Source organism: Amblyraja radiata, chromosome 25, assembly GCF_010909765.2.
Source record: "Amblyraja radiata isolate CabotCenter1 chromosome 25, sAmbRad1.1.pri, whole genome shotgun sequence".
NCBI classification, from domain to species: Eukaryota; Metazoa; Chordata; class Chondrichthyes; order Rajiformes; family Rajidae; genus Amblyraja; species Amblyraja radiata.
Genome location: NC_045980.1, coordinates 31,507,582 through 31,533,427, shown reverse-complemented (window position 1 = coordinate 31,533,427; position 25,846 = coordinate 31,507,582). Strand labels below are relative to the sequence as shown.

The window sequence follows — 25,846 nt, the reverse complement described above, 5'->3', positions numbered from 1 at the left end:
GTGCGGTGAAAAGCTTTTTTGGTGCATGCCATCCAGTCAACAGACAGTGTGTACATGATTACAATTAAGTTATCGGTGGCACGGTGGTGCAGCGGTAGAGTTGCTGCCTTATGGGCCTGTCCCACTTAGGTGACTTTTTGGGTGACTACAGGCGACTGCCACAAAATTTTCAACATATTTTTTGGAGACAGTGGCAACAATTTTTGCTGTCGTACGTTGACGTACGTGTTGTCTTAGATTGCCGTAGGTTGTCTTAGGTGCTGTCGTAGGTTATCGTAGGTGAATTCCACTAAAACTAGTCCCTGGCAGTCGCCTAAAAGAGCCGCCTAAGTGGGACAGGCCCTTTACAGTGCCATTGACCCGGGTTCAATCCTGACTATGGGTGCTGTCTGTACGAAGTTAGTACGTTCTCCCCATTGTCCCTGTTGTGTAGGATAGTGCGCGGGCATCGCTGGTGGGCGTGGATTCGCTGGGCCAAAGGGCCTGTTTCTGCAGTGTATCTCTAAGCTAAATTAAAACTAAACCGCCGCAGTGTACAGATGATGATAAAGGGAATAAAGGATTCACTCAAACCATCCCATGTGCATCCGCCCATTTGTGAGTGGGCCTGTAAGAGTTAAGGGCAACAATCTTGGAACGTTTGCACCGGGACAGAGTTGTTAGCTTCGGTCAGGATCTACAGACTATTCTACCGTGACTGCTTTGCAGACAAATTCAATCCTCCCTTTCTAATAATTAAGAACTGGATCTCTGGCTAATTTACCCCTCTTCACTGCAGTGCCATGATACTGAAACAAACTGTCCCCCACCTGTTGTTGCCTCAGAGATGATTAGCTAATTCTGCTGAGAGATGGGGATGTGGGGGGTGGGTGGGGGGGAGGGGTCGGAGGGAGAGTGGTCCCTTTTGTACTCTGATTAAACTAGTTCTTTAATGGACAGGTACACATTCTGAAGAGACACTATGCTATGTGACGTCTATGAGACCTTTTCATGTAAATGGTGCACTTTCTGTGGAAAATGGAAAATTCTAATCATGTATTTTTCATCTACTGCAGAGGCTTTACCGCAGTCTTGCTTTGCTCCTGACTAAAAAGCTCTCTTTCTAAATAAAACTTCAAACGGCAAGAAATGAGGTTGCATAACAAGAGTGAGCAGGGTATAAATAAAAAGTGGTTCAAACATTCTTGTCCTTCCCCTGCCGATTTTAAATTTTATTTTGCTCTTTAAGGAATGAAGTGGATTTTCATTTAATAATTGGGACTATTGTTTATTTAATATTACATGAATCCTACTCCCATAATCTCATTAATTCATACAGTACGGAAACAGACCCTTCAGCCTAACTCGTCCTTGCCGATTAAGGTGCCCCATCTACGCCAGTCCCATTTGCCTGCATTTGGCTCATATCTCCAAACCTTTCGTATCCATGTACCAGTCCAGAACACCGACTTTGCAGGAAAAAGACGATGGATCCTGTGGCGCGGCTTCCTGAGCAGACTGTCCAGCTTGTCTGGCGAAGTACCTCATCGCCAGAACTCACAAGCGAGCGCCAAGACTTCGTTTGGATGGCGGTAAGAGCAGTCAGATCCTTCCTGCACCGTCGGAATCTCACTACCAGTGCAAGCTGCCCTCGGGACAGCTGCTATGCAGAGGAAACGATTGCCCACCTCTTCGCAGTCTGGATTTGTGAAGAGAGTCTGGAGAAGGATGCAAGGGTCCTTGTCACAGTTAATCCAGAACAGCTCTGATTTATGGACTGTTCCCAGGGACACATTCGGAGATGGACATCAAGTGCTGCTTGGTGCAAGAAGCTCTTTGGTCTGCCCAGAACTTATTGATCTCCCAGCAGAGTGAGATGTCCGTCAGAGAATGTTGCCAAATGGCCCATTCCAGACCTCAGGTGTACGTGGTGAGGGACTCGCTGAAGTTTGGGGCAGCCAACGCTAAGGTTCTGTGGGAAAGGATCACAATCTAGGGTCCTTGGGGGGCAGGGTTTGGTGGAGACACCCCTCAAACAAGGAAGGGATTACAAACCCGGGGGCTACATGAGTGGCAAGGTTGCTTGGTACAAGGATAGTTTGCGAACACTACCGAATATAACACTAATGAATGTATAAACATTGAGAATGTCAGAAGAGATTTTGCACAGTTCTTGTTTCGTATATATCTATTTTTTTTATTATTCTGAATTTATTTTGGGGGGAGAAAGAACAGCCCTTAAATAAGAAAAAGGATATCAGCCCAGGGGTACATGAGTGGCATGGGGGTGTTTTATTTAAAGAAAGGTGCAAACACTATTGAGTATGACACTATTGGATTTATAGACACTGAGAATGCGGGAAGAGTTTTTGCAGTTTTTTGCTTTGTCATGGTCATAGAGTCATAGAGTGATACAGTGAGGAAGCGGGCCTTTCGGCCCAACTTGCCCATACCAGCCAACATGTCCCAGCTACACTAGTCCCACCTGCCTGTGCTCGGTCCATATTCCTCCAACCCAGTCCTATCCATGTACCTGTCTAACTGTTTCTTAAACGTTGGGATAGCCCCAGCCTCAGCTACCTCCTCTGGTAGCTTGTTCCTTACACCCACCACCCTTTGTGTGAAAAAGTTACCTCTCAGATTCCTATTAAATATTTTCCCCTTCACATTGAACCTATGACCTCTGGTCCTAGATTCCCCAACTCTGAGCAAGAGACTCTGTGTATCTACCCGATCTATTCCTCTCATGATTTTGTACACAATAAGATCACCTCTCATCCACATGCACTCTGAGGCCCAGTCTATTCAACCTCTCCCTATAGCTCACACCCTCTAGTCCTGGCAACATCCTCGTAAATCTTCTCTGAACCCTTTCAAGCTTGACAATATCTTTCTTGTAACACGGTGCCCAGAACTGAACACAATATTCTAAATGCGAAGTCACCAACATCTTATACAACTGTAACATGACCTCCCAACTTCTATACTCTATACTAACTGATGAAGGCCAATGTGCCAAAAGCACTTTTGACCACCTTATCTACCTGCGACTCGAACTTCAATGAACCATGCACCTGCACTCCTAAATCCTTATGCTCTACAACATTTCCCAGAGGCCTACCATTTACTGTCTAGGTCCTGCCCTTGTTAGATATCCCAAAATGCAACACCTCACATTTTTCTGTATTAAATTCCATCAACCATTCCTCAGCCCACCTGGCCATTTGATCCAGATCCTGCTGTAATCTTTCACAACCATCTTCGCTATCTGCAAAACCACCCACTTTTATGTCATCAGCAAACTTGCTAAACTTGCCCTGTATGTTCTCATCCAAATAATTGGTGACAATGAGGTAGATGACAATCTGTAACGGTATATATTTTTTATTGTGAACAAAGTTTATTTTTGGAGGTGTCTTTTAAATGTTATTGTTGTCTGCTGGACATTTATCTACTTGCAGCTTTGTAAAACTGTATTCCTTCATAGAATGTGGATATTGGGGCCAGTGTCCTATTTAATTGTCTGCCCTTAACTGCGCTGGAGTTTGGGAATAGGTTAAGAGTCTACCATGTGGATGGGTCTGGAGTCTGGATTAGGTAAGGGTGGGAAATCTCCTTACCGAGAAGAGAGAGAGATGGTTGAAAGCTTCAAATTCCTAGGAGTAAATATTACCAACAACATATCCTGGACAATCCATGTTGAAGCAATGGCCAAGAAAGCACACAAACATCTTTACCTTCTTAGAAGACTTTTTAGGAAGTTCGGCATCTATCTCACTATCTTCCACAGATGCGCCGTAGAAAGCATTTTTACGGCATGCATCACAGCATGGTTTGGGAGATCACAAGAAACTGCAGAGACTTGTGGACACTTTATCATGTATCTGTACACTATGGATGTCTCAATTGTAATCACACAATAACTAAATATTCCAGGATTTCGTTGCTTCAGGTGTGATAGAATTGGAGGGGCAAGAGGTGGAGGTGTTGCATTGCTTATCAGGGAAGATATTACAGCAGTGCTTTGGCAGGATAGATTAGAGGGCTCGTCTAGGGAGGCTATTTGGGTGGAACTGAGAAATGGGAAAGGGGTAGCAACACTTATAGGGGTGTATTATAGACCGCCAAATGGGGAGCGAGAATTGGAAGAGCAAGTATGTAAGGAGATTGCAGATATTAGTAGTAAGCACAAGGTAGTGATTGTGGGAGATTTCAATTTTCCACACATAGACTGGGAAACACATTCTGTAAATGGGCTGGATGGGTTGGAGTTTGTAAAATGTGTGCATGATAGTTTTTTGCAGCAATACATAGAAGTACCTACTAGAGAAGGTCCTCCTAGCTGGACCTCCTGTTAGGAAATGAGACGGGTCAGGTGGCAGAGGTATGCGTTGGGGAACAGTTCGGGACCAGTGATCACAATACCATTAGTTTCAATATAATTATGGAGAGGGTCAGAACTGGACCTAGGGTTGAGATTTTTGATTGGAGAAAGGCTAACTTTGAGGAGATGCGAAAGGATTTAAAAGGAGTAAATTGGGACATTTTGTTTTATGGGAAAGATGTGGAAGAGAAATGGAGTACATTTAAAGGTGAAATTTTAAGAGTACAGAATCTTTATGTCCCTGTTCGGTTGAAAGGAAATAGTAAAAATCGGAAAGAGCCATGGTTTTCAAGGGAAATTGGACACTTGGTTCGGAAAAAGAGGGAGATCTACAATAATTATAGGCAGCATGGAGTAAATGAGGTGCTTGAGGAGTATAAAGAATGTAAAAAGAATCTTAAGAAAGAAATTAGAAAAGCTAAAAGAAGATATGAGGTTGCTTTGGCAAGTAAGGTGAAAGTAAACCCAAAGGGTTTCTACAGCTATATCAATAGCAAAAGGATAACGAGGGATAAAATTGGTCCATTAGAGAGTCAGAGTGGACAGCTATCTGCAGAGCCAAAAGAGATGGGGGAGATATTGAACAATTTATTTTCTTCGGTATTCACCAAGGAGAAGGATATTGAATTATGTGAGGTAAGGGAAACAAGTAGAGTAGCTATGGAAACTATGAGATTCAAAGAAGAGGAAGTACTGACACTTTTGAGAAATATAAAAGTGGATAAGTCTCCAGGTCCGGACAGGATATTCCCTAGGACATTGAGGGAAGTTAGTGTAGAAATAGCAGGGGCTATGACAGAAATATTTCAAATGTCATTAGAAACGGGAATAGTGCCGGAGGATTGGCGTACTGCGCATGTTGTTCCATTGTTTAAAAAGGGGTCTAAGAGTAAACCTAGCATTTATAGACCTGTTAGTTTGACGTCAGTGGTGGGCAAATTAATGGAAAGGATACTTAGAGATAATATATATAAGCATCTGGATAAACAGGGTCTGATTAGGAACAGTCAACATGGATTTGTGCCTGGAAGGTCATGTTTGACTAATCTTCTTGAATTTTTTGAAGAGGTTACTCGGGAAATTGATGAGGGTAAAGCAGTGGATGTTGTATATATGGACTTCAGTAAGGCCTTTGACAAGGTTCCTCATGGAAGGTTGGTTAAGAAGGTTCAATGGTTGCGTATTAATGGTGGAGTAGCAAGATGGATTCAACAGTGGCTGAATGGGAGATGCCAGAGAATAATGGTGGATGGTTGTTTGTCAGGTTGGAGGCCAGTGACTAGTGGGGTGCCACAGGGATCTGTGTTGGGTCCACTGTTGTTTGTCATGTACATCAATGATCTGGATGATGGTGTGGTAAATTGGATTAGTAAGTATGCAGATAGATAGATAGATATAATTTATTGCCACACAACCAGGGTTGGTGGAAATTTGGGTTGTCAGCAGCAGTACAATAATAAAGAACACACAATAAAACTGTAACACAAACATCCACCACAGCATTCATCACTGTGGTGGAAGGCACAAAAATTTGGCCAGTCCTCCTCCATTTCCCCCCCGTGTACAGATGATACTAAGATAGGTGGGGTTGTGGATAATGAAGTAGATTTTCAAAGTCTACAGAGAGATTTATGCCAGTTGGAAGAGTGGACTGAAAGATGGCAGATGGAGTTTAATGCTGATAAGTGTGAGGTGCTACATCTTGGCAGGACAAATCAAAATAGGACGTACATGGTAAATGGCAGGGAATTGAAGAATGCAGGTGAACAGAGGGATCTGGGAATAACTGTGCACAGTTCCCTGAAAGTGGAATCTCATGTAGATAGGGTGGTAAAGAAAGCTTTTGGTGTGCTGGCCTTTATAAATCAGAGCATTGAGTATAGAAGTTGGGATGTAATGTTAAAATTGTACAAGGCATTGGTGAGGCCAATTCTGGAGTATGGGGTACAATTTTGGTCGCCTAATTATAGGAAGGATGTCAACAAAATAGAGAGAGTACTGAGGAGATTTACGAGAATGTTGCCTGGGTTTCAGCAACTAAGTTACAGAGAAAGGTTGAACAAGTTAGGGCTTTATTCTTTGGAGCGCAGAAGGTTAAGGGGGGACTTGATAGAGGTCTTTAAAATGATAAGAGGGATAGACAGAGTTGACGTGGATAAGCTTTTCCCACTGAGAGTAGGGAAGATTCAAACAAGGGGACATGACTTGAGAATTAAGGGACAGAAGTTTAGGGGTAACATGAGGGGGAACTTCTTTACTCAGAGAGTGGTGGCTGTGTGGAATGAGCTTCCAGTGAAGGTGGTGGAAGCAGGTTCGTTTTTATCATTTAAAAATAAATTGGATAGTTATATGGACGGGAAAGGAATGGAGGGTTATGGTCTGAGCGCAGGTATGTGGGACTAGGGGAGAATACGTGTTCGGCACGGACTAGAAGGGTCGAGATGGCCTGTTTCCGTGCTGTAATGTTATATGGTTATATGGTTATATTGTCTTTCCGCTGACTGGTTAGCACACAACAAAAGCTTTTCACTGTACCTCAGTACACGTGTCAATAAACTAAACTAAACATTGGTGAACCATCTGTGTTTAATCCAGCTGCCATGTTGAGCTTCAAGCTTGTATCTGTGAACCAATCAACCAGAAAGCCATCCACCAGTTCAGTAATATAGCCACTATGCCTCAGCTCATAGATTGCCGTGGGCTGCCAACAATCCTACATCCTGCACAGATGACTTCTTCTCTACAGAAATGGGATCTAACTATTCAGGTCCCTGCAGGCTGTAGGACAGACACTGTTTTCCTGGCAGATCTCTCTACTAATTCCTTCAGAACCCAGAAAAAATCTAATGATCTCAGTTGAGAAAAATGCAACAACAAAAAAATTATATATACTGATGCTGGAAACCTATAATAAAAATAGAATGGCGAGAACCCATCAGCAAGTCAGGTGGAATCTATGGAGAGGGAACTGGAATTGTCGACGAGATATTAATCTAGAAAATACTCATTGACAGCATCCATGGCCTCAGGGGCATAGGATGCGGCCATTTTTCTCCATCTCTGTTCTAAAGAACCAACTCCTTCTCCAGCGACTAAATCAGACCCTCTAGTCAGGAGAAACAACCTCCAAGCATACACCTCCCAGCATGCACAGACTTGGAAGTAGACACAAAATGCTGGAGTAACTCAGCGATCAGGCAGCACTTCTGGAGAAAAGGAATGGGTGATGTTTTTCGGGTTGAACCCCTTCTTCAGACCGAGAGTCATGGGAAAGGGAAACTAGAGGTATGAAAAGGTTCAGAACAAATCAGAGCACCGATGACCTAGGAAAGGTGGAGCTCACAATGGTCCATTATTGGCAGTGGAAGAGTTGATAACGAACCGATACGAACAGTGAAATTAGCAGGACAACTAGGGTGGGGGTGGTGGAGGGAGAGAAGGTGGATTGAGAGAATGCAAGAGTTACTTGAAATTAGAGGTCAATATTCATACCGCTGGGTTGTAAGCTGCCCAAACAAAATATGTGCTGTTCCTCCAATTTGCATGTGGCCTCATTGTCTTTTCTGGAATGCTAAATGTTGAGGAGAGACCTGATAGAAGTATATAAAGTTACGTGAGGCGTAGATAGGATACATAGTCAGACTTTTTTCCCCAGGATGGAAATATCAAATAAATACTACACGGCACAGTTTTAAGGTGGGAGGGGCAAGGTTTAAGGGAGAGTAGACCAAGTGCAAACCCGTTAAGTTTGCTCCCCCAACGCAACCCGTTCCCTCAACGGAATATTCCACCACCTTCTCTCTCCTCACTCCCCCCCCTCTGATCCTCAGCACAGTTGGGGTCCGTAGGGGGGGGGGTCGGGGTCCTGGGATCGGAGGGGTGAATCACCCCGTGTGGGGGTTGGAGTCGGGGGGATGAGTCACCCGTGTGGGGGTCCGGGTTGGGGGGGTCGGGGTCTGGTGCAGCGCGGTCAGTGATTCTGGGTGGGTAAAGGTACCACACTGTCTCCAACTCTGCTGCAGCTGACGGGGACGTTGCCGGGTTTGTGGCCCCGTGTGTCCGCGGCCCCGCTCCACCAAGCCCCGTGTGTGGGCGCTGCCAACCCACAGCCCATCACAGTGCAGCTGCACAGGGGAGACGGGGCGGAGGGTGGCCCTGGCCGGACAGCGCTGACCCCGGGGGGAGAGTGGGGGCTGTCCCGAGGGATCCTCTCCTTCCGCCGCTTACACCGGGTGTCTGAGTGTCCCTTGGTGCTCGGGTTCAGACCGCTTAGTCACCCTCCAGCCCCTGCCGTTCGTGGGATGGGACTTGCCCTCAGTCAATCCACGTCGGTTACGAAAAACATTTGTATCTTCTCTCTGTCTGTGAGCAGCAGTGATGTTGGCGTTTTTTAACAGGTAAGAACGTACGTGTTGCGTGTGTGGCACTCCAGAAGGCTTGAGTGACTCTGACCTTATGATCAAAGATCTTATAGCGGAGCAAGATAGGCTACTCCTGCGAAATACAATGGGCTGACGTGTAGTACGCTATAAGATCTTTGCTTGTGATCTTCCGTGCAACCCCCATATTTAAATGCCGCCCCCCCCCCCCCCACGACGTCACTCGAAGCTGGTGCCCGTCCCCCCCCCTCCCCCCTCCCCCCTCCCCCATTGCGAGGCATTGTGTCGTCACTTTGGAAGTGGGTTGAAAGATTTTCCGCTTAAAAACTTGGGTTGGGGTATTTTTAAAACCATGTAACTTGTGAAATATAGCATGAAATGTGAAGTGAAGCAGTTTATTTTGTCGACGGGGTTAATGTGATTAATGATTTGTGAAAATTTCTGCGCTAGCGCATGGCATTTTAACAAAGGTAGAAAGACACATAGGCATACACACACGTATACATACATACAAAATGAGACATTTAATAAGTATATAGATTATAGATAGAAGATATTGATATCGATGTGCGGGGCAATCTTTTTATATACAGAGGGTGGTGAGTGCCTGGAACGCGCTACCAGGGCTGGTGGTGGAGACAGATACGATTGCGGCATTTTAGTGATTTTTGGATAGATACATGTATGTGCAGGGATTGGAGAGATGGATTTTGTGCAGGCGTTTGTTCTAATCTCTCATTCCTTTCTTGCAACTGTGTATAAATTTCAGGACTGGATTTGGTAACTGTGCACTTAAAATCTCACACATTTCTTTAAGATGAACTAGGTTTTTGATTAGCTATGCTAATATTTAAGTGATTGGGTATCAAATGTTGCTTCTTCATTAATTTGGGATGTTTACTGTAATGTGAGAATGAGTGCGAGATTGCACTGAGATATCAGAGGAAGGGAGCAATTATTCTAAAGGAGAAGGTCGGCGCAGTTGCATATTAATGAGTGGGGATTATACAAAGTAATGAGCGACACAGTGATTGCAGGAAGAATTACCCCACATGAGTGGACAATTAAAGAGTTTGTAATGGTAAACAATGATTAACGGTAAAGAATAATAATAGACTGACAGATGACAAGAAACAAAAGCAGGCGGGACAGTGGCGCAGCCGGTAAAGCTGCTGCCTCACAGCGCCAAAGATCCTGACCTTGGGTGCTGCCTGTGTGGGGTTTGCAAATTCTATCTGTGACCGTGTGGGTTTCCTCCCATATCCCAAAGACGTGCGGGTTTGTAGGTTGTGTAGGAAAGCACTGCAAATGCTGGTTTAAATCGAAGGTAGACACAAACTTCAGACTGAAGAAGGGTCTCGACCCAAAACGTCGCCCATTCCTTCTCTCCAGAGATACTGCCTGGAAACGCCAGAATTTTATGACTACCGGGTCTGTAGGCTAATTGGCCTCTTTAAACTGCCGCTAGTGTGTGGGGAGTGGGTGGGAATGTGGGATAACATAGAATTGTTGTGAATGGGTGATCAATGGTCGGTGTGGGCTTGGTGGGCCGAAGGGCCAATCTCCATGCTGTATTTCTAAACTATCTAAACAATACAAAGAGTAACAGGAGCAAAGGTACAACTATGAAGATTAAATGGGATTAAATGGGAATAAGGATTGATTATAAAGAGCAACAGGAATGACTGAATAGCGACACAAAATCAAGAAGTGATTAAAGTGTGAGGTGATGATTGCGCAGATAATAGTGGATTGGGGGAATGATGATGCACTTAATGGGAGATTGGTATTGGTTTATTGGCGTGACGTGTACCGAGATACGGTGAAAAGCTATAAATAGGATGGAGCCATTTCTGGGAATACTGACATTAAGGGAGAGGTGAGTTGTGTGTGACAGGAGCAATGTTTTACAAATTGGTTTATGACCTTTCTCAGAAAGGAATGGTATCTCAAAAGAATATTCATCAAGTTTGTGTTCAGGGGCCTGCATATCCATGAGCCTTTTCAAAAGTCTCTTAAATGTCACTATCGTATCTGCCTCCACTACTAACCCCGGCAGCATTTTCCAGACATTCACCACCCTCTGTGTAAAAATACTTTCCCCGCACATCTCCTTTAAACCTTGTCCCTCTCATCTTATAGCCATGCCCTTTAATATTTGATAATTCCATCCTGGGGAAAAGGTTCTGACTGTGTGCCCTATCTATGCCTCTGATTAGTTTAGTTCAGAGATACAATGTGGAAACAGGCCGCCTTGGTCCATTGCGTCCATGTAAACCAGTGATCACCCATAAACTAGTGCTACCTTACACACCAGGGACAATTTGAAGAAGCCAATTAACCTACACACCCGCATGTCTTGGAATGTGGGAGGAAACTGGAGCACCCCGAGAAAATCCGCGTCATCACGGGGAGAATGTACAAACTCCCTACGGCATAAGGAGTTCTCCTTATGTTCTGTTCAGTTCTCCTTATTGTGGAATCATAGTGGCTTGGAAAGATGCCACCTAGCCCATCTTTCCTGTGCTAACTCTTTAAAAACATGCAAACTCTTTACAGACAACACCTGCAGTCAGGATCAACCCGGCTCTCTGGTGCTGTAAGGCAGCAACTCTACCATTGCACCACTGTGTTCTCATAATTTTATACACTTCCATCCGGCCTCTCCACAACCTCCAGCCTGCCAAAGAAAACAATCCAAGTTTGTCCAACCTCTCCCTGTTACTAATACCTTACAATCGAGGCACCATTCTGGCAAACCTCCCCTGCACCCTTTCCAATGCCTCCACATCTTCCTGTAATGGGGCGACTGGAAGTGCACACAATACTCCAAATGCGACCTAACCAAAGTCATGGGGACGACTACAGAGAGTAGTGGGTGAGAGAGTGTGGCTGTACTGTGTGATGGGATGAAGGGCTGTTTACGTTGTTTAGGTTGGTGGAATTAGGGTTAATGTAGCATTGGGTGAAGATTACAGAAGCTGAATATTTGCTTTGAGTTGAATTTATTGGATTGCTGCCACCTAAGGAAAATTTATCCCATAGGTTCATAAAACAGGCTAAAATGCAGGAAAAAACCTGAACAATCTACTTTGTCTAACCTCTGGGTTGTGTGGTATTTCTGGCGGTACAGTGAGAGCAGCTGGGCCTCACAGTGCCAGTAGCCCAGATTAAATTACAACTTCAGGTGCTGTGTGGAGTTTGCATGTTTTCCATGTGACCTTGTGGGTTACACCCGGGTGCTCCGCTTTAGTTTAGCTTAGTTTAGAAATATAGTGCGGAAACAGGCCCTTCGGCCCACTGAGTCCATGACGACCAGCGATCCCCATACACTAGCATTATCCTACACACTAGGGGCAATTTGCAATTTTTAATGAAGCCAATTAACTTACAAGCCTGTAAATGTTTGGCGAGTGGGAGGAAACCAAAGGACCCAGAGAAAACCCACGTGGTCAAGGGGAAAACAAATAAACTCAATACAGACAGCACCCGTAGTCTCTGGTGAAGTAAAGGGCCTGTCCCACTTTCATGACCTAATTCACGACCTCTGCCGAGTTTGCCCTTGACTCATACTCGCCACGAGGTCGTAGGTAGGTCGTGATGTAAGTCGTAAGTACTCGTGGCAGCAAGTAGGTCGGGGCGTTTTTCTAGCTTGATGAAAAATGTCCATGAGTAAAAAAGGTTGTGAATTAGGTTGTGAAAGTGGGACAGGCCTTTAAGGCAGCAACTCTGCTCTTGTGCCACCGTGCTGCCCCTAAAGATAATTATTACCTTGGAGAGCTTCATTGGACAGGTTGTTGGTTCAGCATTTACACATTTTACATTTCCCCAGCCCTAGGATGCTGCTTCTAATCTATTCATCGTCTGATGCACCTTTGCTTCCCTTTGCTTCTCTGTGAAGTACCTTGCCACATTTTTTCTAGGTTAAAGATGTTATGGAACAAAAAAAGTCCAAAATCCAATTTTAAACCTGCACCCAACATTTGCACTGATATAATCGACAGCCCATCGTGTTCAAAACAGGTAAAGTGTGCTGCCACAAAAACAGATGCTGAGAATATTTATGTTTAAAATCCATCTGAGGGCATGACAAAATCAAACAACAAAGCCGGCTGGTACCCAAGGGAGAGACCTTCTCCTTGATCTGCACATCTTCTGTGCTGCTGGAAAGTAAACAGCAACATCTGAAAGTTTATTCTCTTGCCTTTGAGACTGGTCTGTACCTTACGCCGGTTTAACGGAGAGTTTTTCCCATCTTGCTCCTTGTACAAAGGCCTCCCTTTGCCCAGTGTTGGTGCAGGATATACTGGCCAATATCATCTTTAATATTGTCCCCAAATATTATACTTTACTCGTAAATATACAATGCAGGACATTTGCAGGTTGCCATTCAGTGTACCTAACAGTGTTATGTTTGCCAACGCAGTTGGCCGAATTGTCTGTTTTCATTGCTTTATCTCTAATCGATGAACAAAACTCAAACTGTTGACAGCTGGAGCCCAAGCAGCAATCTCTGCAGTACCACAATGTCCACATCCTTCCAGCCTGAGAAATATCTGTTTATTTTCACTCTTGGCATTCTATCTGTCAACCAATGCGTAATCCACGCCAATACGTCCCTTCTCTGTGTGACCTTATCACAACCCTTCTGAAAACCACTGGTTCTCCCTTATTTATTCTACTCATCACATCATTTATGAACTTAGTAAATGGACTTAGGTAAATAGACTTTCATCAATCTATTATTCTTTTCGGTGTGTTTTACTCCATCCTTCATTGAAGATTCCAGAATTTTCCCAATTTCCATTGTTAGTTTAGTTTAGTTCTTGGTTTCTTGGTCCTCCAAAATATTCCAAATGGAATTTAAACAGGAGGTGGAGTTATAGAGATACAGCATGGAAACAGACCCTTCGTCCCACCTAGTCTGTGTCGACTAACAATTACCCATTCACACTAGTTCTATCCTACACTCTAGGGACAGAAGCCAATTAACCTACAAACCTGCACAGCTTTGGAATTGTGGGAGGAAACCGGAGCACTCGGAGAATACCCACAAGGTCACAGGGAGAGCCTGCGAACTCCACACAGGCAGCACCCGTAGTCATGATCAAACCTGTGTCTCTGGCGCTGCGAGACAGCAACTCTCCCGTTGCGCCACTGTGTTGACTAATAGGTTGGTAGCTTTTTTTATCTTACCCCCCACCTCCCCCCTTTCTCAGATAGAGGAGCCTCGATTGTAACCCTCCAACCCACATGATCTATGGAGATTCTGGGCAGCACAGTGGTGCAGCGATAGAGTTGCTACCTTACTGCGCCAGAGACCCGGGTTCGATCCTGACTAGGGGTGCTGTCTGTATGAAGTCTGCACGTTCTCCCAGTGACCGCATGGATTTCCTCTGGGTGCTCGGGTTTCCTCTCACATTCCAAAGATGTGATTGTTTGATGGTTAATTGGCTTCGGTAAAATTGTAACTTGTCCCTATTGTGTAAGATAGTGCTAGTGTACGGATTGATCGTGAGTCAACGCGGACTTGGTGGGCCGAAGGGCCTGTTTCCGCGCTGTATCTCTAAAGCCTAAAGATTTGAAGGATGATTACCTGAGCGAACACTTCAATGGAAATGCTGGGATGTAGCATAGGGACCCTTAGGATTTACCGGCATTCTGTTTCTCCACCTTCTCCAGGGCCATTCTGGGACTGATAGAAATCTCCTTCTTCCTCAATCCTGCTACACCTTTTAGTTCTCCAACTAACCTATTATGTTCTTGAACTAACTTGCACAACCCTAATCCTACCTCAGCAATGGTACACAATGGACCATTCTTGCACTTGGTGTTTATTGATTGTTTAATTTTGCACTAATATCTTTGTTTTTGTGCAATCTATTTCTTTTCAGTCTTGAGAATTAGTGTAATATATGCATAATTTTTTGTTTGTGTGCGTTGGTCCAAGTTGATGTGCCTGTGATGCTGCTGCAAGCATGATTTTCATTGTAGCTGTCTATGACAATGAACTCGATATGTCGTAAAAACATGGTACCGCATGCGGTTCTCAGTAGACTTTCTGTGCACTTGCTAATCGAGGATTGGGGATATAGCAATACTCTACTGGAATGTTTGTAAGAAAAATAATGTATCTATTTTTGCACCTCGCACATGTGACAATAATAGCACAATTGGACCAGTGAGTATTTGGTCAATTTTTTGCATGTTCCCTGTCAATATAATATTATCATAAGGTACACAAAAATGCTGGAGAAACTCAGCGGGTGCAGCAGCATCTATGGAGCGAAGGAAATAGGCGACGTTTCGGGCCGAAACCCTTCTTCAGACCTTATAATATTATCATAATCTCTTTGCCATTTCCATATTCCCCATGATAAATTCTCTTGACTCAGGCACCCTTGCCCATCTTTTCCTTTTCAAATATCCACTGTAAATCTTGCAGCTTCTGCCCTACCCTTCCACTCCCTCCTTCCTTCCAAAGCACTTGAACTGTTTTACTAACCCACCCTTGCTCATGGGAGTGGATGCCATATTAGTGGAGACTCCAGCGGTTTTCTTTTTAGTCCAGGATTAAATAGACCACTAGGGTTTTGAGAGATATGGGCCAAATCGAGGGCTGGTGGGACTAGTGTAGATGGGGCTTGATTGGCATGGGCAAGTTGACCCGAAGGGCCTGTTTCCGTGCTGGATGACTGTGACTTCGACCAAAGGCTATTCTTGGAGGCTCCGCGATTCTGCACTGGTTCTTCGGAGCTGTTCTCTGAGATATCGGGAAAGATTTAGTTATTGATTCCAGATTGTCCTTTGCGGTGGAGAGTATTGATTGACAACACCACGTGTCACGGGATATTGGCCATCAGTGGTCGACAGCCCTGCTGGAGGGGTTGGGAGAGTAGGAGGGGAGGGGGGAGAGAGAGAGAGAGAGAGAGAGAGAGAGATTTCGCTCTGTAATGAAACTGCTGGAAGGCTGGCTGGCAGTGTCAGTGCGCAGGGAACGAGGGAGAGCGAGCACACAGCACACAGCACAAGTCTGGCGTGAGGCATCACTCACCGTTCTCAGGTACAACTTTTCGATTCGATGTGCAATGCACACAAACAAATTGCCTGCATTAAACACACCGACTGTCGCGGGGTTGGTGGAAATTGCTGAGAGATCGGCGCTGTAGCAGGACGAGATAGCAAGCAAGCATTGAAACAATCAATGGGTAGACAATGTAGTCTGACGCCGGCTGCAGGAGTATGGGGGACCGTCACTCGGTGTGAGGTTGGGGCAGGTTACAACTCACACCCCGAGCACGCTCTTCCAGGGAGTCCCCATTAAAACGTGCTGCTAATCTGTCCCTAACTGCATTGCTGGAAATATGTGGATGATCGCTCTTTCGCAGCAGCTTGTTCTGCCGGAGCTCAGCCTCCTGAGCGCTGAAATAGCATTGTCTCTGGTCGCTTCCTCGCAGTTTAGAGTCAAGAATCAAGAGTGTTTTATTGTCATATGTTCCAGATAGATAGAACAATGAAATTCTTACTTGCAGTAGCACAACAGAATCTGTAAACATAGTACTCTGTAAACAATATAATAAATGAGAAAAAAAGTATGATATATACTGAACTTTTTTTCTCATTTATATATAGCGAACTGGCGGCACTAACCGAGGCAGCTTTGAGGTAGAACTGGTGCACTGACTCGCTTTAACAGCGGCGATCCGACTCAACGTGGGAGCATTTGTGCTGGAAAGCAGGGTTCACAGTATTGATAAAAGCAAGACGTTTTGTTTTAAACAGACGCGACCCCCACTGCTAATTAAACGGTAGTAATGTGCAATGACTGGCCATCGTTGCCAGAAATTGGTACAGTTGTGTGCTGAATACACCGCTTTTACTGGAAGGCTGTGAACGGTGCGGTGGGGGTGGAGCGCATTGTGAAGCCTTTTTTTTAAAACATATTGGTCCCGAAGACGTCGACGATAGGACAAGTTGCTATCCTCGGTTGGTCTGCTCCCAGCTGGCGGATACATCTCCCATCCCTGGGCGTCAGACCCACCGGGCGCGGGCACTGGTGCAGGGGGGGAGGGTCTTTATCGCGTTAGAAAATGCCTGGAGATTGCAGTTGCAACATAGCAGGAGAATGTCGGAGCCATGTCCATGGGCGGCACAGGCTCGGTGGGCCGAAGGGCCTGTTTCAGTGCTGTGCTCCTCGGTATCTGCATCAGAATGGACGGTATCGAGAGATCTGCCAAAGAGTAACGCAGTCCGTGTCCGTTCTTGCATTATCTGCTGCTGCACTTCGCCAACAGTGGATGACACACGCTACTCACTCGCTCACTCACTCTTACACACACACTTATCTCTAACTCTCACACACACACACATCCTCTCTCTTTTCTCTCTCACACACGCGCACACACCCCTTGCACCCTTACTCCCACGACCTTTGGTCCTAGGGTGGTGAATCCGTCGAATCAATTGCTGCAGACGACTGTGGAGGCCAAGTCATCTGGTATTTTTAAAGTGGAGATGAACAGGTTCTTGATTAGGAAGGGTGTCAAAAAGATAGAATGGGATTGAGAGGGAAAAGTAGATCAGCCATGATCAAATGACAGAGTAGAGTCAATGAGCTGAATGGCCTAATTCTGCTCCTATGTCTTCTGGTCCCCAAAACGTACAGGTTTGTAGGTTAATTGGCTTTGATAACATTGGAAATTATCCCTAGTGTGTAGGATAGTGCTAGTGTATGGGGTGATCGCTGGTCTGCACAGACTTGGTGGGCAGAAGGGCCTGTTTCACGCTGTATCTCTAAAGTGTAAACCTAGGTGATCTGGGACTGGCTAAGTAAATCTAGTCTAAGTCAAGGCTCGAAATTAATGGTTGCCCGGGTGCCAATGGCCATCTAAAGTCTCGCTGGGCAACCTAAAAGCCGAGTCATTTTGCCCAGCTTGGCAAGCGAAGGAAAGCTTGGCTGATGTAGACAGCAGACTGGCTGATGCAAACTGTGCCAGTGTTTCTCAGAGAACTCCTGCCTTATCCTTGTTCCCTGCCTTGCCCTGTGGAGTTGCTGCTTGTTTGTGAACCAGTGGCTCAGGCAGCGGATTGGCGCTCAACACCGCTGCAAATTGTTCTGTTGCTGTTGTTCCCTTAAAGGGCCTGTCCCACTTTACGATTTTTTTTCGGCGACTGCGGAGCGTCAGTGACTGTTTTAAAGGGCGTCAATCACTGACGCACCGCAGTTGCCGAAAAAAATCACAAAGTGGGACAGGCCCTTTAAGGGAATAACAGCAACAGAACAATTTGCAGCAGTGTCGAGCGCCTGAGCCGCTTCTTCCCTTCTTCCTTCAGGATTCAGTGTAGATTGAGTGTAGATTGAACTCCTCCCTCCCCTCCATCCCCCCCCCCCCCCTCCCGCCTCCATCCCTCCTTCTCCACTCCCTCCTACCCTTCTCGCTTCCCCTCTCCCCCCCTTCTTCCCTTCCCCCCTCTTCCTCCCTTCTCCCTGCTCCACTCTTCCTCCCCTTCTCCACTCCCCCCCCCCCCACTCCTCTCACATCCCCTTCTCCCTCTCTCCCTCCCTTCTCCAACCCCCGCCCCCCCCCCCCCACTTTCCCTGACGACCCCATTTGTGGACCCAGCCTGTGACCAGCGATCCCCCGCACACTATCTCACACACGCTAGGGACAATTTATACAAACCTTTGGAGTGCTGGAGGTAACCCTAACTCTAGGTTGATAGGCTTGGTATTTATAAATTAATACCAAATAAATAAATGATCCTAGCGTGTGTGGGATAGTGTGTGGGTTGGTGCGGACTCCGTGGGCCGAAGGGCACTGTATCTCTGAGCTAAATGTGACACAGGGGCCCCAAGGGTTGGACTCAAACCCCTAATATTCTGTACTAAACTGTTGGTCACGAGTTGTCCCAGAGGCAGATCTCTCTTCCAATGGTCTCTCCAAACCCCCAGAGGCAGCGGGCTTTTCACAGGCAATGTTGTCAATGTACCAGTGCCACCCATCTGCTCCAGCCATTGAATCTAAATACCCACCACCCATTTTGAAGCAAGATGGGGGGGTGTTGTTTTCAAAGTCTGCATTTATCCGATAGTCAATGTTACTAAAACAGATGATGTGGAGTAGACTTTGTGCAGTACTTAATGGGATCTAGCTGTCACAGGCTGGGTCCACAAATGGGGATGTCGGGGAAAATGGGAGAGGGGGGGGTGTTGGAAAATGGGAGAAGGGAGGGAGAGTGTGAGAAGGGGATGTAAGGGGAGGGGGGGAGTGGGGAAAGGGGAGAACAGTGGAGCGGGGAGGAGGAAGAGGGAAGAAGTGGAGAGGGGAAGGGAGAGGGTGGGGGGGAGTGGAGAAGGAGGGATGGAGGCGGGAGGGGGGTGGAGGGGAGAGAGTTCAGTCTACTTTCACTGAAATCATCCCTGTGAAAAGTTAGAGACGGTGATTTGGATCTGGAAGCGGACCAATACAAAATAAAACTGAACGATTCAGACATCTTTTCATTTGCACAAATGATTTAATTGTATTAATTTTAATATATTAATGTTTAAAATCCATGCATTGAAGGAAGAATATTTTACAGCCCATCTGTGGACCCTAACCCCAACCCAAACCCTAACCCTAACCGGGCATTCACCCGCAGGACAGCATATGCACGTCAGCGTGTGACAGGGCGCACGACATGCTGAGCCACCCAAATGTCGCCCCTAGATTTTTAACATTCCAAAATCCTGGGGCGACAGGGAGACACCGCGCGTCACTACATGCGTCACGACGCATCACGACCCCACCACGACGCATCTACCTCTTTTCAGGCTGTCGCCGAAAATGTCGCCCAAGTGGGAAAGGCCCTTAAATCCCTCACCCCACGGGAGGGGGAGAGAAACTGCAAAGCCATCTGCCTGCTTTTGGTCCATATCCCTCCAAACCTGATCTATCCATGTACCTCAAGTCAAGTCAAGTCAAGTCAAGTTTATTTGTCACATACACATACGAGATGTGCAGTGAAATGAAAGTGGCAATGCTCGCGGACTTTTGTGCAAAAGACAAACAACCAAACAAACTATAAACACAATCATAACACACATATTCTTTTACATAATAAATAATGGAAGGAAAAACGTTCAGTAGAGTTAGTCCCTGGTGAGATAGGTGTTTACAGTCCGAATGGCCTCTGGGAAGAAACTCTTTCTCAACCTCTCCGTTCTCACCGTATGGCAACGGAGGCGTTTACCTGACCGTAGCAGCTGGAACAGTCCGTTGCAAGGGTGGAAGGGGTCTCTCATGATATTGTTGGCTCTGGAGTTGCACCTCCTGATGTATAGTTCCTGCAGGGGGGCTAGTGAAGTTCCCATAGTACGTTCGGCCGAACGCACTACTCTCTGCAGAGCCTTCTTGTCCTTGGCAGAGCAATTCCCAAACCAGATGGTAATGTTCCCGGACAAGATGCTTTCCACCGCCGCTGCGTAGAAGCACTGGAGGATCCTCGGAGACACTCTGAATTTCCTCAATTGCCTGAGGTGGTAAAGGCGCTGCCTTGCCTTATTCACGAGTGCTGAGACGTGTGATGCCCATGTCATATCCTCGGAGATGTGGACTCCCAGATATTTAAAACAGTTCACCCTATCCACAGGATCCCCATTTATCCTCAATGGAGTGTACGTCCTCGGATGATGTGCCCTCCTAAAGTCCATGATCAGCTCCTTCGGTTTTTTTTGATGTTCAAGAGGAGGCTGTTATCCTGGCACCAGAGTGCTAGACCAGCCACCTCCTCCCGGTAGGCCTTCTCGTCGTTGTCTGAGATCAGGCCCACCACCACAGTGTCATTCAGGAAACTTAATTATTGAGTTGGAGCTGAACCTAGCCACACAGTCATGTGTGTACAGGGAGTACAATAGTGGGCTGAGGACGCAACCCTGGGGCGATCCTGTGCTCAGGGTGAGGGATTTCGATGTATTCCCTCCCATCTTGACTACCTGGGGCCTGGCGGTGAGAAAGTCCAGGACCCAGGCACACAGGGAGGTGTTGAGCCCCAATTCCATTAGCTTCCCGGCCAGTCTGGTGGGGACTATCGTGTTGAAGGCTGAACTGTAGTCTATGAACAGCATCCTCACGTAGCCCCCCTTCTGGCTGTCCAGATGGGAGAGAGCGGTGTGCAAGACCTGGGAGACCGCATCGTCCGTGGATCTTTTCGGACGGTATGCGAACTGCAACGGGTCCATGTTCCGAGGGAGGAAGGCGCAGATGTGTTTCTTCACCAGCCTCGTTGTCCCTGTCTTTCTGTCTCTCTCTGTCTCTGTGACTCTGTCACTCGCTTACTAGTTCTCCCCCACTTTTTCATCGGAAAACCACCCCGAAATTTGGTCATTTTATCTCCCCCTAATGCTCCAGTGTAGTGCCAAGCAACAGCCATGTTGCTGAACGGGTTGTTGTGATAAAGCATGGTGTTCCTGAAGTCCCACACCAGAAGAGCTACCCAACATCTGCACTCTCCTTGACCTCGTCCTTACCATACCGGCAAGTTCAGCTGAGGCTGAGCAAAGCTTCAGCCAGATGAAGCAGCTGAAGACCACCATCAGAAGATCCCTCCAGGACGACCAGGTGATGGACCAGCTCCTCATCATACTGCATACCAGTAACATCGAGGACCTTGATCCCCGGCCGGCCATCAGCTTGTGGCCTGCAGGAGGGATGAGGGCAAGGAGGCCTGACACGGGAGAAGACCCAGCTGCGGCATCTGCTTTGGGACGTCACCCTGACAGTGACAAGTCTGATGACGAGGATGATCTGCTCGAGAGTGACTCAGATGACAATTAAAGTGACTTTACAAGTAGTTGAACAGCTCTGTCTTTACTTTGCTTTTCAGGAGATGGTTTAAATATCAAGCAGAAAGTTACACAAGTTCTCACAAATATAATGTTTCTGTTCATTTAAAGTTGATACCCCCCCCCCCCCCCCCCCCCAAAAAAAAATAGCCACCAGCCATTTTTATTGCCCTTCTGGGCAATCTCACTTGCCAAGTTCCATGATTGATTCAATGTAGTCACCTACTTCCATGATTCATCTTCTTAGTGGGCACAGAGTAAAAGAGGTACAATGTACATTCAAACGTATGATATAGGACTGGTCAGGTAATAATAATAATACAGTAACAAGTATTTTACCCCTCCCACCCCAACCATGGACTGTTTGCCCTCCTCCCATCAGGGAGGCGGTACAGGAGCCTCAGGTCTCGTACCAGTAGGATGAGGAACAGCTTCTACAATCATACCGTCGCATTGCTGAACTCGGAGTCCTGCCGATAGATTCCTCCGGTCCCTCCGTCCCCATTGTTTAATTATTCTGTATTTTTTATTATTCTGTATCCTCTTTTTTTTTAAATTTCTATATTGCACTACTACGGACTGACACAAAACTGCATTTCGTTGTACCCATACTCAGTATTTGTGCAATGACATTAAAGTTGAATTGAATTGAATTTACAAAAAAAGAAAATCAAAGTACACTTTCATTCTCTTTATTTCATTTAAATTACAAAATCCTAGAGCAGAAGGGATATATTATGTATTTATTTTTCCCCTCTTGATGTTGTTACTGTGTCTACCTTCAAAGGTGTCAAACAGATTGATTCAATTCCTCATCACCTTGCTGTGAATGGGCACAACAGAGATTGATAATTGAAGATTCAAGAGGAAAAGACCCATGCTTTGGCCATGTCATGGGTTTCGGCCCGAAACGTTGCCTATTTCTTTCGCTCCATAGATGCTGCCGCACCCGCTGAGTTTCTCCAGCATTTTTGTCTACCTTCGATTTTCCAGCATCTGCAGTTCCTTCTTGAACATGCTTGCATCAATCTGTGGTGTGCATGGTTACGCATATATGTTACCATGGTCCAGAATTTATTGACACAGGTTGATCATACGCTGAATAATCCAACTACATTTTTGTTTGGAAGTGGAAAGAAATAATAGAAATTACATTCATTGCAACGTGTAAAAAGAGTTGAGATACTGTATTATAATGTTGCTGCATGTCATTGTATCTATCATGTCTTGATTGGTGAATATGTTTAGTTTGTGACTTTATTTGTATTAGCAGAAATAATGTGTGAATGCTTCATTGAGCGTAATTCCGACTGGTAACTACACACTTCGTCCGAGCACATTATCGCACGCGTCATGCAAGCCGTCTTAAATGACCACCTAAACTGTCATTCGGCAACCTAAAAAGCTGCCTAGGTTGCCCGGCTGGCAGCAGTGAAAAAAAGTTAAGTGAGAACTATGGTCTAAGTAAATCTAGTCTGGTTGGCATGGACGAGTTGGGCTGAAGGATCTGTTTTCATGCTGTATGGCTCAATGATTCTATCCAAACTCCTTCTGCATAGTATCATCCCAATCTTCATAATGCTTTATCAAAGGCTTCTGATGTTTACCTCATTGTGTCTTAAGTTGCCTTACACAACTATTATGATTATATCTTCACAACCCTTCAATGGTGAAAAGTGAATTGGATTCCCGAGGATCTGGAAAAAAAACCAATATAAATATTTGTCCTTTTTAACCTTGGTGAAAGGCTGGCTTGGATGATCCAGAACACTGGGCCTGTACTCGCTGGAGTTTCAAAGGATGAGGGGGGACTTCATTGAAACTTACCAAATAGTGAAAGGCCTGGATAGAGAATGTGGAGAGGATGTTTCCACTATTGGGAGAGTCTAGGTCTAGAGCCATAGCCTCAGAATAAAAGGGCGTGTCATTAGAAAGGAGATGAAGAGGAGATTATTTAGTCAGAGTGGTGAATCTGTGGAATTCATTGCCACAGAAGGCTGTGGATGCCAAGTCATTAGGTATTTCTAAGGTACAGCTTGACAGATTCTTGATCAGTAAGGGTGTCAGGGGTTATAGGAGAAGACAGGAGAATGTTGTTGAGATGGAAAGATGATCAGCCATGATTGAATGGCAGAGTAGACTTGGTAGGCCAAATGGCATAATTCTGCTTCTGAGAACTTATGAAGTGAACTTTTTAACCTTGGCAAAAGGCTGGATTGGATGATCCAGAACACTCAGTCATCCTTGAATTTTTGGGGTGTCCCAAATTATTTTACATTCCAAACTTATATTTGTATTCCAGCCCCTATTGTAATTTAATCAAAGCAGTGACTCTTTCGAAAAAGTAATCCATTAGGTCAAAATAAAATTTGAGAAGAGGCCGCAATATAATTGGAAGAGAGCCTCTAACTGTCCTAACTAGATTGCAAAATTTGGCTCCAGCATATAATTTTATGTGCAAATGAGTGACCTGACAACATGCCCAGAAAGACTTGCATTTCCAGCACGACTGTATCCTCATCAATGAATGTATAGGAAAAACCTGCAGATGCTGATTTAAACCTTGGAGTCATCCCATCAGGAGAGATCTAGTTTAAAAGTATGCAAGGGAAACACTGAGTCCACACTGACCTTTACACTAGTTCTATCCTGCACTCTAGGGACAATTTACAGAAGCCAATTAACCCACAAACCTGCACATCTTTGAAATGTGGGAGGAAACTGGAGCACCCGGAGAAAACCCGTATGGTCACAGGGAGAACGTGCAAACTCTATACCAGGGCTGCCAACATTGGGTGAGAGTTGGGAGTGAGAAATTGTGACAGACCAAGCCCGAGGGATGCACCGAGCCGCAGCCTGAAGGGCCTGTCCCACTTAGGCGATCTTTTGGGCGACTAGAAGTGACAGTGGCAACAATTTTTGCTGTCGTAGGTTGTCGCGAGGTGTCGTAGGTGAATGCTAGTAAAACTAGTCCCTGACGGTCGCCTAAAGAGTCGCTTCAGTGGGACAGGCCCATAAGTGCGTGGGAATAGCGTAGATCAGGGGAGCCGCGACCAGCTGCGTCACTCGTTGTCCAGCCCACTCTCCAAGTCACTGATAGACATAAAAAGCCGAAGTAACATCCAATTTCCTCTCTGTGTCTGTGGACCAACCCCAAGCACCAGAGGCCCATTGATCTGCGGCGCTGCTCTATACGTGATTGGCTTTGTGGAGATCAGAGCCAGATGTCACCATGTCCCGGCACTCGACCCTACACAGCCCTGCTAGCTGGACAGGGTTCAGTTTAGAGATACAGCGCGGAAACATGCCCTTCGGCCCAACGAGTCCGCACCGACCAGCGATCCCCGCATATTAACACTATCCTACACACACTAGGGACAATTTACACTTATACCAAGCTAATTAACCAGACCTTCAGTCTGAAGAAGGGTCTCGACCCGAAACGTCACCCATTCCTTCCCTCCAGAGATGCTGCCTGACCCGCTTAGTTACTCCAGCACTTTGTGTCTATCGGTTTAAACCAGCATCTGCAGTTCCTTCCTACACGTGTACCTGTCCAAATGCCGTTTCAATGGCATTGTGGTAATTTCAAGTGTAGAATGAAGACAAGGGTATTTAGTTGTCGCGTGCAGCGACATCAGAACAATAACATTCTCAGTTGCTGCACCTTAACAAGGTTAAAGCAACAACACACAGATACATGTAAATAGGTTGATTTTGTTTACTATTGCCACCTGTAGCGAGGTACAGGGAAAAGCTTTTGTTGCATGCTATCCGGTAAATGCAAGCACACCGTTCACAATGTACAGATAAAGGAGAACGGGCGCAACATATATAATCAATAATACAATGGATTAATAATCAGTAATATTGGGTAATCATCCCGGCATATCAGCAGAGGTCCAAGTATTAGCATTACAATTAATGCCCCACAGCGCCGGAGACCCGGGTTCGATCCTGGTCTCGGGTGCTGTATGTCTGGAGTTTGCACGTTCTCCTTGTGACCGCGTGGGTTTCCTCTGGGTGCTCCGGTATCCTCCCACATCCCAAAGACGTGTGGATTTGTAGGCTAATTGACCTTCTGTAAATTGCCCCCCAGTGTGTAAGGAGTGGATGAGAAAGTGGGATAACATATAACCAGTGTGAACGGGTGATCAATGGTCGGCACGGACTCGAGGGGCCGAAGGGCCTGTTTCCACGCTGTATCTTTGAACCAATTATAATATTGAAAAATCAAGACTTACCTATCGGATTTGAACATGAACAATATTATTCCAAGGT

The 25,846-nt window shown here is 45.8% G+C and overlaps 1 protein-coding gene across 3 annotated transcripts in view; it reads left to right on the top strand.

Moving 5' to 3' along the window:
- The first annotated feature begins 15,725 nt into the window (after positions 1-15,725).
- The window catches only part of LOC116987584 (rabphilin-3A-like), a 124,405-nt gene continuing 114,284 nt past the window's right edge, over positions 15,726-25,846 (top strand). For all 3 annotated transcript variants that reach the window (XM_033043738.1, XM_033043739.1, XM_033043737.1), the window contains exon 1: positions 15,726-15,805. The gene's annotated coding sequence lies outside the window, so the exon portion shown is untranslated. The remainder of the gene's footprint in view (positions 15,806-25,846) is intronic.